The sequence below is a fragment of the Gossypium arboreum genome, chromosome 3 (genome assembly GCF_025698485.1).
Source record: "Gossypium arboreum isolate Shixiya-1 chromosome 3, ASM2569848v2, whole genome shotgun sequence".
NCBI classification, from domain to species: domain Eukaryota; kingdom Viridiplantae; phylum Streptophyta; class Magnoliopsida; order Malvales; family Malvaceae; genus Gossypium; species Gossypium arboreum.
The window spans coordinates 21,922,625-21,945,525 of record NC_069072.1 but is presented as its reverse complement, the minus strand read 5'-3'; the positions used below and the strand labels follow the sequence as shown (position 1 = coordinate 21,945,525).

The 22,901-nt window shown below is 34.2% G+C and overlaps 1 long non-coding RNA gene across 1 annotated transcript; it reads left to right on the top strand.

Annotated features, from left to right (window-relative positions):
- The first annotated feature begins 21,123 nt into the window (after window positions 1-21,123).
- On the top strand, window positions 21,124-22,290 carry LOC128290202 (uncharacterized). The gene is made up of 2 exons (XR_008279845.1): window positions 21,124-21,171; window positions 22,047-22,290. It is a non-coding gene; the product is annotated as an uncharacterized LOC128290202 (long non-coding RNA).
- The last annotated feature ends 611 nt before the right edge of the window (window positions 22,291-22,901 follow it).

The following is a 22,901-nucleotide window of genomic DNA, read 5'->3' as shown; positions in this document are numbered from 1 at the left end:
TTCTCAAATTGTTTTTAGGGCCTCGAAGGCTCGATTTAAGGCCTAAATGTGTATGTTTTCTAGGTTTGTAATGAGTTTTTGGTAATTAATATTAAATGCATTATAAATCTGTTTTGAAGTTAACTGTTCTGATTTGTATGGTAATGCTCTGTAACCCTAATCCGATGACGGAGATGGGTTAGGGGTGTTACACGAAGAAAGCTTAGAGTTAATGCCATCTCAAAATCCTCGAAGATCATTACTCAAAGAGTGAATGGCATCAAGAATGGAAATATTAATTTCAGAAGAGGATGTAGCAACATGATGTTGAGAAACCAGTGGAGGAACATGCTCTGGTGTAGGAACATCCTCGTAAACGCCTTCAACATTGTCTTCTTCATGAGTTGCTGGAAGTTCACTCTGTACCCATTCTCTAGTGTTAAGATTGAAACAGTAACCGGCATGACGAAAGGCCCCATAACTAAGATGCTAATTGGAAATGATAGGGGTGCCTCCACTAGTGTTAATCTTTAACTGCCTAAAGATGTATGACAAATGAATGCATGGGGAAGGGTGTTTTTTATAGACATTGCCTTCCTAACGTATTTAGTTATGTCATTAAACAATAAAAGTACGAAGTCAGAACGTCTATCAGATTGTACATAATTGACCCACCAATAATCGATGGAGTGAAAGACGACATGCTTTTTTATAGGTCGAAGGATCCAAGTGACTATAAGATAGAGGACATGATCATGAAGATTGAGCTCAGACGCATATCCAGACTCAATATAAAGAGCAAGGTTGTAGGCACATTTTTCATTGGATTCACCTTCGAAGGGTAAATTTAGAAATTTTCCAAAATCTTCTAATGTTAGGCGAATCGAGGTATTCATTAAAAACGGTAGCAATAACAGTTTCGCCTGACTCATCATGTTTGAATTTGAGATTAGAGTAAAAAAATCGAACAATACTAAGGTAATTAGGCGAATGAATTTTGAAGAAATCAATCCAACCCCAAGCAAGAAAAATTGGAAGATAAGAGAAAATTATGGTTTCTAACATATCAAAATCTAGCTTTCTAGACTCCCAAGCACGCTTAGACACAAATTTTCTATTAAAACGTTCTCATTCTGCTTCGAAATGAAAACACTCACATAAAGACGATCTACACCCACTTGAATGATTAAAAGAGGATGCATCAATTCTTAGACGCTTCTTAGGGGCCATCTTAGTAGACTAGACACAAAGAAACACACTAAAGCTTGTAAAAAATTTTCATTGAGGAGTTTTATCAAACACTTGGTGGGCAAAATGTTTGAAATGAATTTTTGAGAAAAATTTTAGAAATAAACAATCCCCTACAATAAAACACAATTTATAGATTCCAAATCAACCTAAAATCTCATTAAAATTCAATATTTTAACCTGCATTTCATAAAATTTTAAAATAGGAAAAGTTTAGATTTTACTTCAAATTTGTTGAAATATTGAAAAACTTGAAGCAATGTTGAGGAAATCTTGATACAATGGTGTTAGAAAGTGTTTTGGAGTAAATATTTAGCGAAAAAGTGGAAGGATATGTGAGGAATTTAAGTGAGAGTTGAAAGGGTTTTTGAATGGAGAGGGAAAATGGTTTCGAGGTTTTTAAACTATTTTGAAATCTCCTTAAATGCTTAAAACCCAACAGGTATCGATATTTTTAAATGGGTATAGATGATTTTTATCAAGTATCGATAATTTTAGAAAGGTATTGATACCAAATGTCCATTCTTTTTTCTAAGTGCAGTAATTTCCCAAAATGCAATATTTGAAGTCCTAATGTACTCTAAAGGTCCTAATTGACTCTTAGATAAATTCTAATGTTTTCATGTGCATGAAAATGCAGGAATTAAGTGAGATTCATATGATTTATAAAGTATTACAAATTCATAAAAAATGACTAAGTTAATCAACTAAAGTTTAATCAAGCAAGTTCAAGGGCATCAAAAGTAAATTATGCTAGAAAAATATGGTCAAAGTAGATTAATCAAACACTTTAAACTCTCCCTATCTTTTTGCATATAAGAGCCATGGAATCATGCAAGCATGCTTTTTCAATACATTTTAAATCATATACAGTTTAAAAATCATTCAAAGTGCATAGAAAAGATTAAACATAAAGTCAAGTCAATGTGGTTAAACCTAGTTCTCTCTTAAGTGTCCAAAATCTTTTCTTATCTAATGGTTTTGTAAAATTATCAACTAATTGATGCAAAATGTCTACATACTCTAGAACAATATCACATCTTTGGACATGATCTCTAATGAAATGATGTCTTGTTTCAATGTGTTTAGTTTTAAAATGTTGGATGGAATTTTTAGTGCGAAAAATAGCACTAATATTGTCACACTTGATAGGAATGGTATCTATATCAATTCCATAATGCTTAAGTTTTTGTTTCATCCATAAAACCTGAGCACAACAACTACTAGGAAAAATGTATTTCGCTTTAGTGGTTGACAACGTAACACTATTTTGTTTCTTTGAAAACCATTAAATTAACTTGTCGCCTAAGAATTGACAAGTATCGGAGGTGATCTTCCTATCTAATTTGCAAACTCCAAAATCCGCATATGAGAAAACATGCAACTTAAAGTATGAATCTCTAGGATACCAAAGTCTTAAATTATAAGTGTCTCTAAGGTACCTAAAAATTCTCTTAACGGCTTGTAAATGTGATTCCTTAGGGCATGATTGATATCTAGCACACAAGCGACCACTAAACATAATATCTGGTCTACTTATGGCAAGATAAAGCAATGAGTCAATCATGGATCTATATTCCTTAATATCAACACATTTACCTTCATCATCTTTGCCAAGTTTTGTAGAAGGGCTCATTGGAGTAGCTTAAGGTTTGAGAATGTTCATCCAAAACTTCTTGAGCATTTTCCAAACTTCAACTACTAAAGTTCTTTTGGAAATGCTATTGATACTGCCCAAAAAGTATCGATACTTTTTTTACCTGGAGCAATACCGACTTGTTTTAAAACACTTTTAACTTGATTGAAAATACTTAAATCGGTTGAAATAATTTTAACTTGATTAAAAGTTGATTCAAATAGTTTTATAAGAGTTCAAAATAGTAGGTTCAAAATTATATCTCTTAGACATCATTTGAAATACAAATTTGCCAATTTTTTTGTTCAACTTTAGTTTTTCTTAAAAACAATTTAATTTATTATATCAAAACACATCATCAAATAAAGAAATTTTATATTCCTAGATTGTTCTATAAAGAATTACTACAGAATTTTTTATAGAAATTGATATTCTTGCTATATTCCGCTTAGTGCTCAGTGGATTGTTTTTATTAGTACAAAACGTAAACAATCATTGGGCTTCATTGTATCATCGAGGTTCATTTGACATTAGCTCTTTAGGACACTATAATATAGGTGGAGGTGAAAAGAACTTTAAAGAAAGTGACGTTGATACACACCTTGAAGTCTTCATTAATTTCTCATAAGTTCATTTTTATCCCCACACACCAACATGTTGTACATATTAATCATTAAAAATACACACCTTGAAGCCTTCGTTTATTTCTCATAAGTTCATTGCTATCCCTACACACCAACATACTGTACATATTAAGCATAGCAACCATACATCCATAAAAAGCAATATATACCATATGTCAAAATAAAAAAAATGGAAATAAAATTGATTTTACCAAGATATATAAAATACGAAATCTTATAATTAATGAAAATATGGGAAAAAAAAGTAATTTGATGGGCACTTGTGCAATTTCAAAATTTTAAGAATTTAAAAAAAAATTGAAGGATTAAAATTGATATTTTACAAGGTGAGGAAGAAATAAAATGGGAAACCTTATTTAAAAATTAAATTTTCAACTTTAAATTAAATTGGAGGGTCGGTGCAAGTGATAGGCTAGGATGGTAGCACGCGGACTGACCAAGGCGAGCAACGATGGTGTAGGAACGATGCAGCTGCCAAACCGAAAAAAGAATGGTGGAAAACGAGAAAAAAGGAAAAATTTTGGGTTAAGAACCTCCAATTTTGAGTGGGATTTTTTGTGTTTCTTTTTTTTTTGTCCCTTTTCATACAAATTAATTTTCTATTTATAGTAAAAAACCTTAAAGATCCTAGATTAATGCAACTTAATGATTTAACTAATCTACAATATAAAATTGAAAATTAAATAAATAAAACTATTTATATAAAATTAAATTAAATTAGTCTAAGAAAATAATAATAAAATAATACATATATAATAATGCTAATCCATCTACCTCTTAATTAATTAATAATAAATTCCATAATTATTCTAGTATAATTCTAATAATAATCACCCTATTCTAATAATTATCCTAAAAAATTTAATAACATAAAATCATATTCTAAATAAACTATAATAATAATAATAATAATAATAATAATAATAATAATAATAAACCAACACATATATGATTATAATATTTTTTTCAAATAAGAAATTTAAATTTATTATGATTATCATAACTTTTGTTTTAATATAACTATTACGATATTTTTTTTCACCATTGTAAATTGATTATAATTATTTTTAAATGTCAATTAAATAATATGATAGAAAATAAATAGTATTATTGTCAGTTCAAAAGTTTTTCAAACTCATTTTTTATATATACTAGTTTCTAATGCACATGCATTGCATGTGATTTCAAACATTTAATTTTAATTTGTTTTTAAATAACATATTTTTAATTATCATTACCTATCATAGATAATAATATTTTCTTCCAATTTTAAATAATATACAAATTTGAATTTATATAAAAATAAACTATAATATTATTTTAAAATTTTAAAAAAGTAAAGCAACATGCAATAATTTTAATAATAATTTATGATAAATATGAATAATATTCGCAATTTATAGAATTTTTAAAATTGCAAATGAAATTATATATAAATTACAAATGCAATTATACATAAAAACATATACAAATGCTAGTTTCTTTTAATTTTAAACAATTTTAATAATGTTCAATAAAAATAATAAATTAAATTATAAATAAAATATCTACCAATCTATAAGTGAAAAATATACTTAATTATATACATAAAAATATCCATAAAATTGTACATAAAAATACATATGACAATATTCAAACAATGTTATAAAGTAATAGATAAAAATATACACGGGTTATGCATAAATATATACAAAAACCATAAAATATACATAAAATAGTATTAACCTCAATACATTCATGAAAATATAAATAAAATTATCATGCTTATTATCTTAAAGAAATAATTTATCATCATAAATCCTTGTTGTATATTAATAATCATTACATAAATAAGAGTTATATATAGTACATATCAATACATCAAGTTTATTCTTTAAACTGATAATTATAAATAAACCATACGTATATTGTACATATTAATCATACTAGTGATATATCCATAAAAAGAGAAATACATCATATACATACGTAAAACAAAATTGGAAATAAAATAGACTTTACCAAGGTTATGGAGCCATAGAATTAACCACAATATGAGGAGCAAAGCTATTTGACAAGCACTTTTGCAATTTCGACTAATTTACCTAAAAAAGTTCATTTCCAAGCATATTTACGGAAATGGGTCGATTACAGAATTATTTATTGGAAAAGGACGGTTTTGGCAAAACGCTCCTACGTGGACGCGTTTTAAGGGGAAAATGTCAGCAAATCGTGCCCTTAGGGGAGCGTTTTTGCCACGTCAGCCAAAAACGCACTGACGAGGATGCGCTTTACGGACATGGCAAAAACGCTCCCCCTAGGGACACGTTTTGCTCCGTGTTTTTAAACCCAACAGCTTTTTTTTTTATACTGTTGGGGGGTCTAACGGTCAAAAAAAAGTATAAAAACCCCATCCTATTATTTTACACATTATTTCTTCACATTTTAGCAAAAAACCTCTAAAATTTCTCCCTAAAGCTCTCAAATTTCTCATTAAATTTCTCAAAGCTCTTTTTAATTAGTTATTTACTTTAATTTTTTTCTAAATTAGTATTATTTTTTTATAATTTCAAAAATATTTGATCGTGTTAGCAAGGGTCGGGAATTAATTAGTCTCGATCATAAACATATCTCCGTCAAACAAGTGAAAATGGTAAGGGTTAATTTTAATTTGAATACTATTTAATATTTTTTTCATTTATGTAATTTTAATTAATTTCAATTTTTTGAATAGTATTTAATATTTTTTCCATTTATGTAATTTTAATTAATTTGTATTTTATAATTTTTTATAACAGTTTGTAGATCGGGTATTACAATTTTATATTCGTAATATGTTTGGTTTGCCATCATCGTTGATAGAAAATTACTTGAGGAAAGCGGGTTTTTGGCACGCGGCCGCTATAGGTAGGGGGTGCAAGTTGGACCCGAAACTCATCAGCGTATTAATAGAGAGGTCGAGACCTGAGACGCACACATTCCATCTCCATGCAGAGAGTGTACTATCACTTTAGAGGACGTCCAGTTACAATTAGGATTGCCAGTGGATGGGTCAACACTCACCGGGTCCGTTCAATCTGCTGATTGGGAAGCCATATGCTACAATCTTTTGAGTGCGATTCCGAATAATATTTACGGAGGTCGAAGCGAGATGAGCTGGTTACGGGACACATTCCCGAAGCTGGGGAATGATTCAACTGAAGTACAAAGAATACGATATGCTCGGGCACACATCCTTGAAATGCTTGGAGGTTATCTGATACCGGACTTGTCATAAAACCTTGTACATCTAAGGTGACTGCTGAAACTCGTTGATTTTAGAGCAGATGGTGAACTTAGTTGGGGGTCTGTCGTGTTGGCAACATTGTACCGGAGATGTGCAGGGTGACACCATCAAATGAAGCCAAAATTGGAGGTTGCCTATCACTACTACAATCATGGGCTCGGTTTTGCTTTCCATTTTTACGTCCTCGAATGAACCACCCAATTACATTCTCACTCATAATGAGGTAAAATTTTTATTTGATTTAACAATTATTCCATAGATTTAAAATAAAATTGTATGTTGAAAATTTATTTAATTAGGTGGAACTATCTGGCGAGTTATGTTGGAATACCTACCGCTCTTGAAGATATACGGCTTCTATTAGACCAACGGTCGGAAGCGCAAGTAAGTATTAAATAATATATATACATAAAATAGTCATTTCATATTTAGTATTTAGTATTATGTATACAACTAATATTTTAATCCAGTTCATATAGTTTCAATAGACACCATACGAGGATCCGATAATACGGGCAGTAATTCCAGAAGAATTCTTTCAAAATTCAAACATTTGGCATGTTAAGGTCCCATTAGTCAACTATGTTATTGTTGAGATGCACTAGACAGATAGAGTGTTACGGAAATTCGGTTTCCGACAACTGACTCTTGAGGAACTTGAGGTGCTCAATAACTAGCACAGAATCGACTTATGGTGAAAGAATACGAATTCGACGGTATTCTGGCCTGAATATATCAAAATTTGGGAAACCGGTATGATCATATACCTGATCGTGAACCGATCATTGTCCAAGAGTTAGCGTGCGCATCGAATTCTATGCCATGGTTTAGGATCCATAGCAAGCCATATTTGCTGTCAGAAAAGAAAAGGCGTCGGCAAATTCGTGTCGAAAGGGAATGATGGGGCCCTTTAAATTCAATAAGAAGGGATAATGGCACGGGCCCATCAACAATGCCCACACAATCACAGCCCTAGCGCCTCAACCAATGACACCCACAGCAGAGCCCCTTCAGATTATGCCAGGTGCGTATCCTAGCCCTTATATGTATCCTAACCCTTATATGTTTCCTTTTTCTAGTCCTATGCCATGTTGGAACACATGGCCTGGTGCATCTCCTTTCCCGATGACTTCGACTCAATCTATGATATATAGGCCATCATCGCCAGAGGGACTGCACGAGGCACCATCGATGAGCTCATCTCATTACCATTCCTCATTGCCTTATGGGATTCAAACACCTCCATCGTGGGTGATGCAAACACCTCCACATTCTTTATTCTACCAAGGTAGGTCTATAACACCCCTAACACGTATTCGTCACCGGAATAGGGTTACAAGGCATTACCAGACTTATACACTAACATTTATACAAAACCGAGTCATAAATTTTGCATTCCAGATTAATTCTTTTCAAATTTCATTATAAAGTCCCTAATATGGTCCTACGGGGCCCAATACATGTTTTAGAAGTGGTTCGGGACTAAACTGCCAACTTTGGAACTTTTTCCTTGAAGATAGGGGCATGCCGTGTGGCCAGCCCGTGGGGCTCCCATGGCCGTGGGGCCAGGTCGTGGGCAAATCTGACTTGCACACATGGTCGTAGGAATAGCCCGTGTGACATAAACAGAGAGCCACACGGCCTGAGCACACGCCCATGTGACTTGGTCGTGTAAAAACATGATTTTTGACCATTTTTAAACTATTTTCACAAGCTAAACACATCTAATTCATGCCCAAACATTTACTAATAGTTCTTAAATCAAATATCATTCATTATGCCATTCAAACTTAGAAAATATTCATTCATTCACTTCAATACCTCTTAAGGATTATATACCATAATTCATATCAAAATTAAACTACATTATCATACTAGTCAAACTCATATAAGTTTAACTTCCAAAATATGCATATTTCATACCATGCTTCAACAACTTTCATGACTGTTCACTATCATGTACAAAATAACACCTTAACAACCTAGGTACATGCCATTTTACCAAAAGAAAAGTATTCACCACTTTAAGTCCTGGATTGGCTTGGATGCTAAGTTCTTAGCTTTCTTTCGTACCTAGTCCTGCGCACGGAAAAATACCGTACACTGAGTATACACTCAGTGGTATTTCTATAAACTAATACTTAAAACAATAATAAGCCATATATATACATTGTAACTTAAACTTTTTACTTTCATAATCTTAATCGCTTCACCCCTTACATTCATTGTACATCTCTTCTCTGTAGTTAAGCAATTCATATATATTTATATTTCATGTCTTTTGATAACGTAAACATTTGTAAATCAATCACAGTCACTTAATCAATACCAGACAGTCTTCAGTACTTTCATTTACCCCTATCAACATAACTCGGACCTAAACGGATATGCGGATCCAACCCACACACGGGGGATAATATACAGTGTTTCATCGGCCGAAACTGGAATACACCGTAGGGTAACGGTAACAGTAACAGTGTAACACCCCGAACCCGAGACCATCGCCGGTGTCGGACACAAGGGGTTAACAAGCCAAGTTCACATATTTTGCCCCCCAATTTGACATTTCCAGTCAGGCTGGAAAACTGCGTCACCGTCGCCTTAAAAATCATATCTCGAGTTTCAAAACTCGGAAACTGGTTTCGTAAATTTTCCCTGAATTTAGACTCATATATCCATCCATGGATTTATTTCTAGAATTTTTGGTCGGGCCAATTGGTACAGTTTATTAGTTAAAGTCACCCATGTTACAGGGATCGACTGCTTTGACCTTCGCGCGTTATAACTTGAATATCTCTCTGTACAGGGCTTTAATACTGGTGCCGTTTGTTTCTAATGAAACTAGACTCAAAATGGAATCTGTACATATAAGGCATGACTCCTAATTCTTTCTGGATAATTTATAGTAAATTTTTAAAGTTGCGACAGGGGACCCAGAAACCGTTCTGGCCCTGTCTCACAATAGCTCTAATATCTCTTAACATGTAACTCCTATGACCATTTCGTTTCTTCCATATGAAAATAGACTCATCAAGGTTCATTTACATAGCTTATTCACTATTTAATACCATTCCTACAAATTTTGGTGATTTTTCACATTCACGTCACTGCAGCTGGCAGCATCTGTTTTAAGGTAGGTCTTACCTATTTTGTAGTCTCCATGAACCAACTAGTCTTGCCATACATAGGTTCATATATGATCATTTTAACCATACCAATGGCTGATCATGTGACCAACATTCCCATCTCCAATCCATAATCACATCATGACACCATATATATATATACAAACCGCAAATAGTCTAAGTTCAGTACTTCACTTTTACGAGCCATTTTCGCATGGCCGTACACATATACATCACAGATATTTAAACCAACAAGGGTAGTCCTATACATGCCATTTCAAAGTTCAACCAAAATTTATACCAAAATAGAGGCGTTGATAGTGTGGATGACTTCGACTTTAATGATCCCGAATCCGATTGCTATCGGCGTAATCTATAAAACAGAGAGCCAAAGCAACGGGTAAGCATTTTTATGCTTAGTAAGTCTCAAGGAATAAAATCAGCTTTAATTTAAGCAATACATTCACATAACCAAATGCATCATTTCATTAATACACATTCTCATAATCATTCTTACTTCACACTTCATCATTATATACTTTCACAAAGTATCAACCATTCCAATAGCTGAAATTGTTAGTCGATTGAGCGAATGTTGCTCAAATATATCGACTTTCCAATGCACATATAAACGTACCCTATTCTTTGGGCTTTTCGAGCGTACTAATTGAATTTATTACAGCAACCAACACTCACCTCCAGCCCAAGCTTCTTGAATACAACCGGATATAACCACGTGCACGAATGCCTTGGTCTTAGCCGGATAGAATGACTCGCACGAATGCCTTGGTCTTAGCCCGGATGTAGCCACTAGCACAATTGCCTTGGTCTTAACCGGATATAATTTCAGCATAATTGTCTTCGGGCTTAGCCCGGTATCATTCAATTTCTCATGCACACATACATCAATAATCATTGGACATACATATTTCATTTTCGTTACTAAGGCTCAAACACAATTATAATCACTAGCATAATCGCCGGGACTTAGCCCGGGTATCATTCGAATACTCATACACACATAAATCAATAATCAATACATCCATATTTCATTCCACATAATTCAATTAAGGTCACTTCTTGAGGACTTACCTCGGATGTTGTCGAACGGCTTTTACGGCTATTCGATCACTTTTTCCTTCCCCTTGTCCAATTGTGGCCCTCTAAGCTCTTGAGCTAATTCAAACAAATTCAATTTATTAAAACCTCATTGTGCTAGCTTATGGCGAATATGACAAGGAGTTTAAATGGTCAAATGGCCACCCTTTAGCTTGAATACACAATGGTCATGCACATTTTATACTACATCAAGCAATTCAATACAATTCATTCGGGCATCAAGGAAAAGCTAAGGCCTTCAATAGGCTACCTAAGGCCGAATATACATGTCCATGTTGAGGCCAATTATGCACTTAATACCACACAAAAACAGCATGCATTTTACTAGTTAATGCTTTGCATGTTGTAGCTCAAAACTTATAATATAGCATCAAGCACTCATATGTGTGCTAGGCAGAATGTGCTTGCAATTTTACAAGCATTCTTCAACATCTTCTTCTTTAAACAAACATATTCATCACTTACTTCATAGCCAAAACATCATGTGCAAACATATATATACATATATGAGCATGGCTGAATTTCAAGGTGTCCATAGCCATCTAAAACACAAATTTTAACTAACATGCAAGAAGCATGAACCATGCTCATGAATGCATCATGGCGAATACATCATAATCATGCCCTTTTATCTTCAATCATGGTTAAACAAAAGAAAACTCAAAGTCTTACTCAAGATGGCTACAAAGAAATTTCAAGAGTAGACAATCCATCATTGCATGCATCATCATCAAGCTTCACACTTAACATGCAATGGCTTTATCACAATACCAACCTTGACCAAATACCACTTCCATGGCATAACAAGGATTTGAACCATGGCTAACATGAACATCAAGTTGGCAACTAAAACATGCATGAATCTCATGACACAACCTCATACATACCTCAATCTTGATGCAAGTTTAGCCAAATATCCTTCTAGATCTCTTCTAAACAAAGGAAATGAAGCAAAAATCTCTTCTTCCTCTTAGTATTTTTGGCCAAAAGGAGAGAACAAGGATGAACAAATTTTTTGTTTTCTCTTCTTGGTTGCACTGCAATGGGGAATGCTACTCTCTCACACACATTTTTTTCATTCTTTTCTTACCCATGCTTATTTGTTTATTATTTCTCCCTAATGCCCAACAAAACATGTTTCATGACATGTTTAGCCCATATCTCTTTGTCATGGCCGGCCATCACTTGTAAAAGGGAATTTGACATGCAAGTCCATTATTTTGCATGCATGCTTTAATTAGTCATCACACATTTCCCTATCGTACTTTCAAAGTTCACTACTAAGTCCTTTCTTGTGGAATTCACCTTTATAACACTAAATCAATCATCATAAAATGTCATACATGAGCACACACATATTATAGGCATCAAAATAAATTTTTAATTATTTTTATGCCTCGGTTTTGTGGTCCCGAAACCACATTCCGACTAGGGTCAATTTTGGGCTGTCACAAACAGTAACAGTCATAGTCAGGTACGAAGTACCTCTTCGGAATGAATCTGGAACAGTCACAATAGTCGACACATATAGTGTCTCATCGACACACAGTCGAAATATCCCTGAACACTTCCAATCCTATGGCATGCCAATTGTATCCGACTAGCCCGACACTGTTAATAGGGTATTCAAATCGTTTCATTTCAATACAGAAGTAGTAACAGTTTCCATCATATCATTCATTATACATTCTAACTATTAAAATAACAATTACATTGTATTAAATCATTAAGCATAGTTTATAGAAATACAAACTGAAATTCTCGGGTTTATTCGATATCCTCGTTCACTTTCTCCTTTCCCTTTTTCGATGATGTTTCCGATGCTACGTTGACTACATAAAATTTAACATTTAAAATTATCAATATATGTTATTTAATAACACACTCTTTAATTTCCATGTAACTTTTACTATATTTCCAATTAGGTCCTACCACCATAACTATTCTTTTTCTTCAGATAACCTTATAAATTTCATTTTATACCTACTTTAAACAAGTTTCAACTCTTAATTTTCAATATAAAACACCAATTCTACAATTTAAACAATTTAATCCCTACTATAAAAAAACTTATATCTATCTTTACAATTTAATCTATCTCCCACTTCTAACTTGAATTTTTATCAATTAAACCCATAATTCTTTCATTCATTCAACTTAATCAATATCTAAAAATTCAATAACTTTCTAAATTTCAACATAACTCAAATAGTATTTCTTCTTAGGATTCTATAGACACCATGATTACAAGAAAAGGGATTAAAATAACTTACCACTTAAAGCTTGAACCTTAAAACCCTATTTTTCCTTTCTTTTTCTTTCCATTTTTCTTTCTTTCTTTCCCTGTTCTGTTCGTGCCCTTCTTTTCCTTTTTCTTTATGTTTTGTTTCTTTTATTTATTATAACTATTATATTATATCATTATTATTATATTTTAAATTATAATTATTATTTCTTAAATATTAAGTAAATACATATATATTCATACATTTGTACCAATTAAAATAATACACATGTATTTATACTTACCACACACTTGTCACTTAAGGTTTATTTGCTAATTTAATCCTTTGAATTTTCTCTATTCTACAATTAAACTTTTACGCTATATTCAATCTAGTCCTTTCACTAAATTAGCCTTAATTCAAGCTAATTCACTTAAACAAAGTCTAATTAACTACACTACTAGCTTCATAAATATTTCTAATGAATATTTACGAATTCATTTTACAGAAATTATGACTCGAAAATTCAATTTTTTCTTTGACCTTAAAATTGGGGTCGTTACATTTCTCCCCCCTTAATAAATTTCGTCCTCGAAATTTACCTAAAAAGATATGGGGGTACTGTGATCTCATTGTATCCTCTAATTCCCACGTTGCTTCTTCAATATTATGACTTCTCCACAATACTTTTACTAAAGGAACTTGTTTATTATGTAATTCTTTTACTTCACGTGCCATTATCTTAACCGGTTCTTCTTCATATGACAAATCAAGTCGAATCTCTATATCTTCAGTTGAAATCACATGAGATGGATCTGATCGGTATCTTCTCAACATAGAAACATGAAAAATATCATGAATCTTCTGTAATTCAGGAGGAAGAGCTAAACGATATGCCACCGGTCCAATTCTTTCTATAATCTCATACGGTCCAATGTATCGTGGACTCAATTTACCCTTCTGACCGAATCTCAAAATTTTCTTCCAATGAGAGACTTTAAGAAATACTTTGTCTCTAACTGAGTATTCAATGTCCCGTCATTTCAGATCTGCGTACGGTTTTTGCCTATCGAAAGCTGTTTTCAATCGTTCTCGAATCTTTCTAACAGTGTTTTTCGTTTCTTTAATTAATTCTGGACCAACCACTTTTCTTTCATTCAGTTCCATCCAACACACTAGTGATCGACATCTCCGACCATACAAAGCTTCATACGGTGCCATTTGAATACTTGATTGATAACTATTATTATATACAAACTCAGCTAATGGTAAATAACGTTTCCAACCTGATTCAAAATCAATGATAATAGCTCGGAGCATGTCTTCTAAAATCTGAATGACTCGTTCTAACTGTCCATCAGCCTGTGGATGAAAAGCTGTACTAAAATGAAGTCGAGTACCGAAAGACTCATGTAACTGTTTCCAGAACCTTGATGTAAACCGTGTATCCCGATCAAAAATTATTGATACAAGAATACTATGTAATTTTACAATTTCCCAGATATTAGTTTCTGCCAACTTTTGAAGCGACCAATCTATTCTGACTGCTATAAAATGAGCTGACTTTGTGAGCCGATCAACAATTACCCAAATAACATTTTTCTTACCAGTTGACATCGGTAACCCAGTTACAAAGTCCATCGTTATGCAGTCTCATTTCCATTCAGGAATATTAATAGGCTGAAGTAATCCAGTCGGAACTTGATGTTCAGCTTTAACTCGCTGACATGTTAAACATTTAGCCACATATTCCACTATATCTTTTTTCATACCTGGCCACCAATACCTTTCTCGTAAATCACGGTACATCTTCCTTCTTCCGGGATGTAATGCAAAAGAACTGTCATGTGCTTCTCGAAGTATTAAGTCTTTCAACTCTGAAGTAGTTGGAATACAAAGTCGATTCTGATATCTCAATCAATTATGCTCATCAATGCTAAAATTTTCTATCATATCATTCTGCACCATCTCTTTCTTCTTCATTACCTTTTCATCTTCTAACTGTGCTGTTCTGATTTGATCTAATATTACCGGTTTTACTCTCAATTCAGCTAAAAGACTTCCATCATCAATAATACTAAGTAGTGCAAACATTGCTCTCAACCCAGTTGCAGCTTTTCTACTCAATGCATCAGCTACCACATTAGCTTTACTTGGATGATAGTCAATAACACAATCATAATCTTTTAAAAGTTCTATCCACCGATGCTGTCTCAAATTCAATTCTTTCTGTGACAGAAGATACTTGAGACTTTTATGATCAGTATAAATATAACACTTTTCGCCGTATAAGTAATGTCTCCAAATCTTTAAGGCAAATATCACTGCTGCTAATTTTAGATCATGTGTCGGATAATTGCGTTCATGCGGTTTCAATTTTCGTGAAGCATAAGCAATTACCTTTCTGTTTTGCATCAATACACACCCAAGACCATTTAAGGAAGCATCACTGTACACGATGAAATCTTTTCCCGACTCTGGCAAAATCAATACTGGTACCTTTGTCAACATTTGTTTCAACATTTCAAAACTTTTTTGACACTGCTCACTCCAAACAAACGAAACATTCTTTTGCAGTAACTTTGTCATCGGTAAAGTTATTTTTGAAAATCCATTCACAAACCTTCGATAATATCCATCCAATCCAAGGAAACTACGTACCTCTGACACATTTCTGGAAACTTTCCACTGAAGTATGGCTTCAATCTTCTTTAGATCTATTCTTATCCCATCTGCTGATACAACATGACCAAGGAATACAACCTCCGTTAACCAAAACTCACACTTACTCAATTTCCCATATAATTGTTTTTCTCGCAATATTTACAAAACAATTCGAAGATGCTGCTCATGTTCAGTTTCAGACTTCGAATATACTAAAATATCATCAATAAAAACTACTACAAACTGATCCAAGTACGGTTGGAAAATTTGATTCATAAGATCCATAAAAGCAGCCGGAGCATTTATTAACCCAAATGGCATCACCAAAAATTCATAATGCCCATACCATGTACGGAATTTTGTCTTCGGTACATCACTCTCCTTTACCTTCAACTGATAGTATCCCGACCTCAAATCAATTTTTGAAAATACATAAGCTCCTTTTAATTGATCAAATAAATCATCAATGCGAGGTAACGAATATTTATTCTTAACAGTCACCTTGTTCAACTGTCGGTAATCAATACACAACCGCATCGAACCATCTTTCTTTTTAGCGAACAACACTGAAGCTCCCCACGGTGATGTACTAGGTCGTATAAACCCATAGTCCAACAAGTCTTGTAGTTGTACCTTCAGCTCCTTCAACTCAGTATATGACATTCGATATGGAGGTATTGACACTGGATCTATACCTGGGTATACTTCAATCACAAATTCAACTTCCCGATCAGAAGGTAATCTAGGCAATTCTTTAGGAAACACATCAGGAAATTCACATACAGTTCAGATTTTATTGCATTGACTCTCAACTGAATCGGAATTAATAACATATGCTAAGAAAACAGCACATCCTTGATAAAGAAGCTTACTAGCTTTAATTGCTGAAATAATACGAATAGTCCCACTAGCCCGAATACTATTTACTTCAATCTGATCACCACTTTCATTTTGAACAGTGAATTTCTTTTTATAACAGTCCAAAATTACTCCATGTTCTGATAACTAGTCCATGCCCAGTATAATATCAAAATCGCCAAATGGCATAATCAACAGATCAACAGAAAAAATGTTATCCTGAATTATTAATGGACATCTTCAACATATCTGATTCACTAACATAATTTGCCTTAATAGACTAGACACTTCTATCGTTGCTTTAGACAATTTAGATTTTAAATTTCCTGTCTCAACTAGTTTTGTATTAACATAAGAATGTGACGATCCTGGATCTATTAAAACATAAACAGGTTCTGAATGTAATAAGAATATACCTGTCACAACATCATGAGTATCCCCCTCATCTCGAGTTCTTACAACATATGCTCGGGCTGGAGCTCTTACTTCAGATTGCTGTGTAGCATTTTCACTAGCTTTTCTAATTCCACCTCTAGCAACTGAACCACTTCGGCCTGAACCTCGGCCTTTGGAAACAGATTCAGATCTTTGTGATACCGTTGGTGCTGCCTTACCAATCTTTGGACAATCCTTTACAAAATGATCAGTGGATCCACAACCTCTAGTTAACTTTCTACATTTTTCTCTATATCTGTTTCCACAATATTCACATTCTGGAATTTTAACATTCTGGGCAGGGCTTCTAATACTGCCAGTAGATATAGTAGTTTGTCTCTTTCGACTTTTGTCTCCTCTTTCTAATCTTGGACTGAATCTTCCACTACCACGAGATTTCCTTGATCGTTTGAATTGCAGACTTGAACTAGCAGTTCCAGGACGTTTTCCAGCTGAACGGACAGTTTCAGACTTTTTACTCTTCCCCAGTACTTGCTCAATCATTTTAGCTCTTTCTACTAAATCTACAAACTCTGTAATCCGTAAAGGCATCAATTGCAATTGGAATTCATCTCGCAGTCCCCTTAGGAATCGCTTGCATCTGTCAGCTTCAGTCGGTACAAATTCAATTGCATATCTGCTCAATCTTAGAAATTCTCGTTCATAATCCACTACGGACATATCTCTCTGTTTCAGCATCAAAAACTCCTATTTTCGATCTTCCATATATGTCTCTCCCAAATAATTCTTCAAAAATTCCCGTTGAAAGAATTCCCAGTTTACCTGTTCTCCTGGTATATTCTGAATCACTGATTCCCACCATATGTAAGCCTCTTCTTGTAACAGAGAAACAACACATACTAAACTTTCCTGTGGTGTGCATTCTAACTGCTTCAGAATTCTCTTGGTAGTCTCTAACCAATTTTCAGCTGTTGTTGAATCAGTTCCTTTTGATCCCAAAAATTCTGTAACTTCATACTTTCGCAGTTCCTTAATAGGAGCTCGTCGGGTAGCAGGGGTAGAAATAGTAGTAGGCATACTTCCTACCGCTCTTTGAAGAGCCTCGACAATCATTCTAAATATTTCTATATTATCCCTTCCAGTATTCGGTGGTTGGTTACCTACCGGGTTTATACTTAGGGTTGCAGATTCAGGTTCATTTACATCACTTGATTCATCTCTACTGTACATTTCTTGATCGGTTCCCTCGATACTTTCATCAGACATCTTTTTCTCACTATAAAACAGAGTTAATTTATCAGTATATAAATCAGCATCCAATCCCAACTCAAAGTTAACATAATAATGGCATGTACCTCTAGGCTCAATTTTGAGCTCGATTTAGTCCTAGAATCGACTAAACTTGAGTAGCTCTGATACCACTAAATGTGACACCCCTAACCCATATCCGTCACCAGAATAGGGTTACGAGGCATTACCAGACTTATACACTAACATTTATACAAAACCGAGTCATAAATTTTACATTCTAGATTAATTCTTTTCAAATTTCATCATAAAGTCCCTAATATGGGCCTACGGAGCCCAATACATGTTTTAGAAGTGGTTCGGGACTAAACTGCCAACTTTGGAACTTTTTCCTTGAAGATAGGGGCACACGCCCGTGTGGCCTGTGACATAGCCATGTGGCCAGCCCGTGGGGCTCCCATGGCCGTGGGGCCAGGCCGTGGGCAAATCTGACTTGCACACACGGCCGCAGGAACAGCCCGTGTGACATAAACAGAGAGCCACACGGCCTGAGCACACGCCCATGTGACTTGGTCGTGTGAAAACATGATTTTTGACCATTTTTAAGCTATTTTCACAAGCTAAACACATCTAATTCATGCCCAAAAATATCATTCATTATGCCATTCAAACTTAGAAAATATTCATTCATTCACTTCAATACCTCTTAAGGATTATATACCATAATTCATATCAAAATTATACTACATTATCATACTAGTCAAACTCATATAAGTTTAACTTCCAAAATATGCATATTTCATACCATGCTTCAACAACTTTCATGATTATTCACTATCATGTACAAAATAACACCTTAACAACCTAGGTACATGCCATTTTACCAAAAGAAAAGCATTCACCACTTTAAGTCCGGGATGGCTTGGATGTTGAGTCCTTAGCTTTCTTTCTTACCTAGTCCTGCGCACGGAAACATACCATACGCTGAGTATACACTCAGTGGTATTCCTATAAACTAATACTTAAAACAATAATAAACTATGTATATACATTGTAACTTAAACTTTTTACTTTCATAATCTTAATAGCTTCACCTCTTACATTTTGTCATCTTCATTTCCACTTATACCCTTATACCATGGTTATCTTCGTGCTAATATTCTCAACTTAATCATCTAGCCTTCATAGTCATGTCTAATTCATATCCTTAATGTCACATATCAGACACTCACATTAACATGTTTCTTTAAGTGTAACGCCCCAATTTTCGGGAATTCTGTGAATGTTAGCATAGGTTTAATTATGTTAGTGTGCCTCTAGAAGGCCCAAGCTTAAGATAGAACCCGGCAATTTTAGTTAATTTTTTTGTTCCATAAGAAAAAAGGGGTGAAATTATGAAATAGGACCTATGTGAAAATGTTTGAAAATGCTATAGGCTAAATTGAAGTGGCCAAATAAATAGGAGTGCAAAATAGGAGGATTTGCATGACAAACCTCCCATTTTACATGAAGTGGCCAGTCATCATGTTGTTGTAGACAAAATGTGCACTTGATATCCATAATTTATGGTACAAATTGATACAAATTGATAATGGGTTAGGTAAATGTTCCATGATAATGGGTTAGGTAAATGTTCCATGACGGGAATTTCATGTCTTTTGTATTAAAGAATTAAATGGATGAAATATGAAATTTTATTAAAAAAAAGGGGGTGAAAAGAACAAAGTTTTGTCCATCTTTGTTCATCATAGCCTAAAGTTAGAGAAGAGAAAGGAGAGGAGAGGAGAAAGCTCTTGAATGTTCGGTCACTTGGGGAAGAAAATTGAAGGTAAGTTCATAGTAGTTTGCTTTTAATTTGAGGTTCATGAGTTCTTTTTAATTCTACCTTAACTCTTGAAGCATATTTTGGTTTTTGGTTGTGTTGTGAGCATTTGGTCATGAATTAAAATTAAGGAAATGGTTGTTGTTTCATGTTCTTTTGATGAAAAATGGAAGATAGGTGAAGTTGAGCCAAACAAATGAGCATGCATGTGCCTTAGATGCTAAGGGGAAAAATCGGCTAACATGTTGTGCTTTAAAATGATGAAATGGAGACTATACTTAAGTAAACTCATATATATGTGATGATTGATTGGTGATATACATGTTTAAATAACATGCATGCAAGTTATGTGTGAAAGAGTGATTTGGTAATAAATCGCTTGGGACAAAGAAGATAATGTGACTTTGGAAAATCACCATAAATTGTGGGAGATGAGTTAGAAGTGCATAAATTATGTAATTAAAGCTTAATGAGTCTAGTTTCAAATGGAATTTTGAATTCTGTACAATGAGAAATTTGATTCAGTAATGAAGAGTGGTCGATTAGTCAAACAAAGGAAACATGGGAAACTTTAAGAAAAATCGGTATTGATTGGCCATACCAAAATTCGAAAATTTTATGGATAGAAGATATATGACTCTATTTTCGGGAAAATTAACAGCACTTGATTTGGAGTTTCGTAGCTCAGTTATAAATAATTTAGTGACTATTGCTCGGAAGACGACTTACGGTGAAATTATGATTATGTGGTAAACATTGACAAAATTTGTTAATGAGTTGCTTATTGATTTCTTATAAGCTTACTCTAATCTGTAGGTGTGGTTGGCCGAATATTGTAAGGGGTTAATACGTAGTTCGTATTTGAATAGTTAGATTAACGTATTAGTAATCCAATTGTAGGTGGTTCACGTGTGGATCTCGTCAGCATATCGTCGCAAACAGGTGTGTAACTGACACCCTCTCATAGACTAGATTGGCAAAAGTCGAAAAGCTGAAATGCCGAAAAGTCAGTATTTTGGGAATTTGTGAGTGTGCGAATGCTCGTAAGATAGTTGGGTTTGTATATTTGGTAATCTAAAGTAATAAACTGCAGTACGCGCGATTTCGTACATTTTGATAATTTGGGCTTAATGGGCCAAAGATCGGGTTCATGGGCCAAAGGGCCCAATTCAGTAAGTATGTGCGGTAAGTGTTCTGATAGTACGTAAATAGTTAGGATATGCATGAAAACCCTAAAAGTAGCTAAATTACTATAATACCCCTATGTATAGAAAATTACTGTTATAACCCTAGGTGCAAAATTACCGTTATACCCCTAGGGTTACTTTTGACTGAAAAGCATGACGATCTAATTCTGTATGATGTATGCCATGATTATATATCTGTTGCATGGGGACTTGGGTTATACTATAGAGGAAGCGTCCTGGTGGCTATGCTACAAATTATCTGATCTGGTGGCTCTGCCACATATATCTGCTTCCGTGGCTCGCCACAATATTCAGATCTGGTGACTTCACACAATATCCGGCACCTCGCTGCGATTTCTGTGGTGTGTAGCGGTTGGGTGGGTCGAGTAGTCTCCCCACATGGTGTAAGGCTGGTATGGGGGTGTTATGGATGAATCTGGGTTGGGTTTCTGCATAAACATGTAATATTTGTTCTGTTCTGTTATGGGCCTATGGGCTTTATTCTGAATTCTGTTTTGGGCTAAGGCCAACTTATTCTATTTCTGTGGTTTGAGCTGATATAGGCTATGGTTGGGTTAATTTACACACTGAGTTTCCCCAAACTCACCCATTTTATTTTCATCCACGCAGGTAATCCCCAACCATAGTGGGCTTGGAGCTGTGAGGGAATTTGGAGTGGCTACCCGTTCTGAAAGTTTGATTTTCTTCTGGTGAACTGGACATCCTTTTATTTACGTTTGAAGTTTTGGGTTTTTAAATGTAATAAGGCCGCTTAATTATTTTTGATGGTTTTAATATGTATTACTAAGATAGGTATTACTTATTTTAACTGTTGAAATTGGATAGCTTTAGGGCGCGTTTTCAAAAACAACAATTGATTTCAAAATAACACGACAACAAGCAAAGCTTCCGCAATGAAAGTATTTTCCAAAATTAATCACTTTTCCTAAAAATGACTTAATCAAATCGGTTTCCTAGAAATATCCATGACGTTAAGGTGTGGCAATGGCGGTATGCATGTCTAGGATTGGATCCGAAGGGAGCTTGGCACTTAAGTAGTCCGATGGACTCACCACCTCTTTTCCGGTTTCCTACCTGGTGCACAGCTTCCATTCACTTTAACCTATAATGAAATTATCTTTTAAAACACTAAGTAAGTTTTTCTGGATCAACAATATAAAATGTTTTGAACGCTTCGATGTGGCATGTCGGATCCGGTCATAACGTCTGGGCCGGGTTTGGGGTGTTACATTAAGGCATTCTACACCAATTTCATTCTTCATCAACATCATTAACTTACTCTAAATTTACACTTTTATACTAAGAATATGATCACATCTATTGATCAAAGTTCATCCATTAATAACAAGCCATCATAACATGCAAATCATCAAGACATTAGAACAATCATGCAAAATCAATTAGGTTTATAATCAAATGATCAAATATAAGCCATATCTCCTGGCTCTATACCGTACGCGGAGT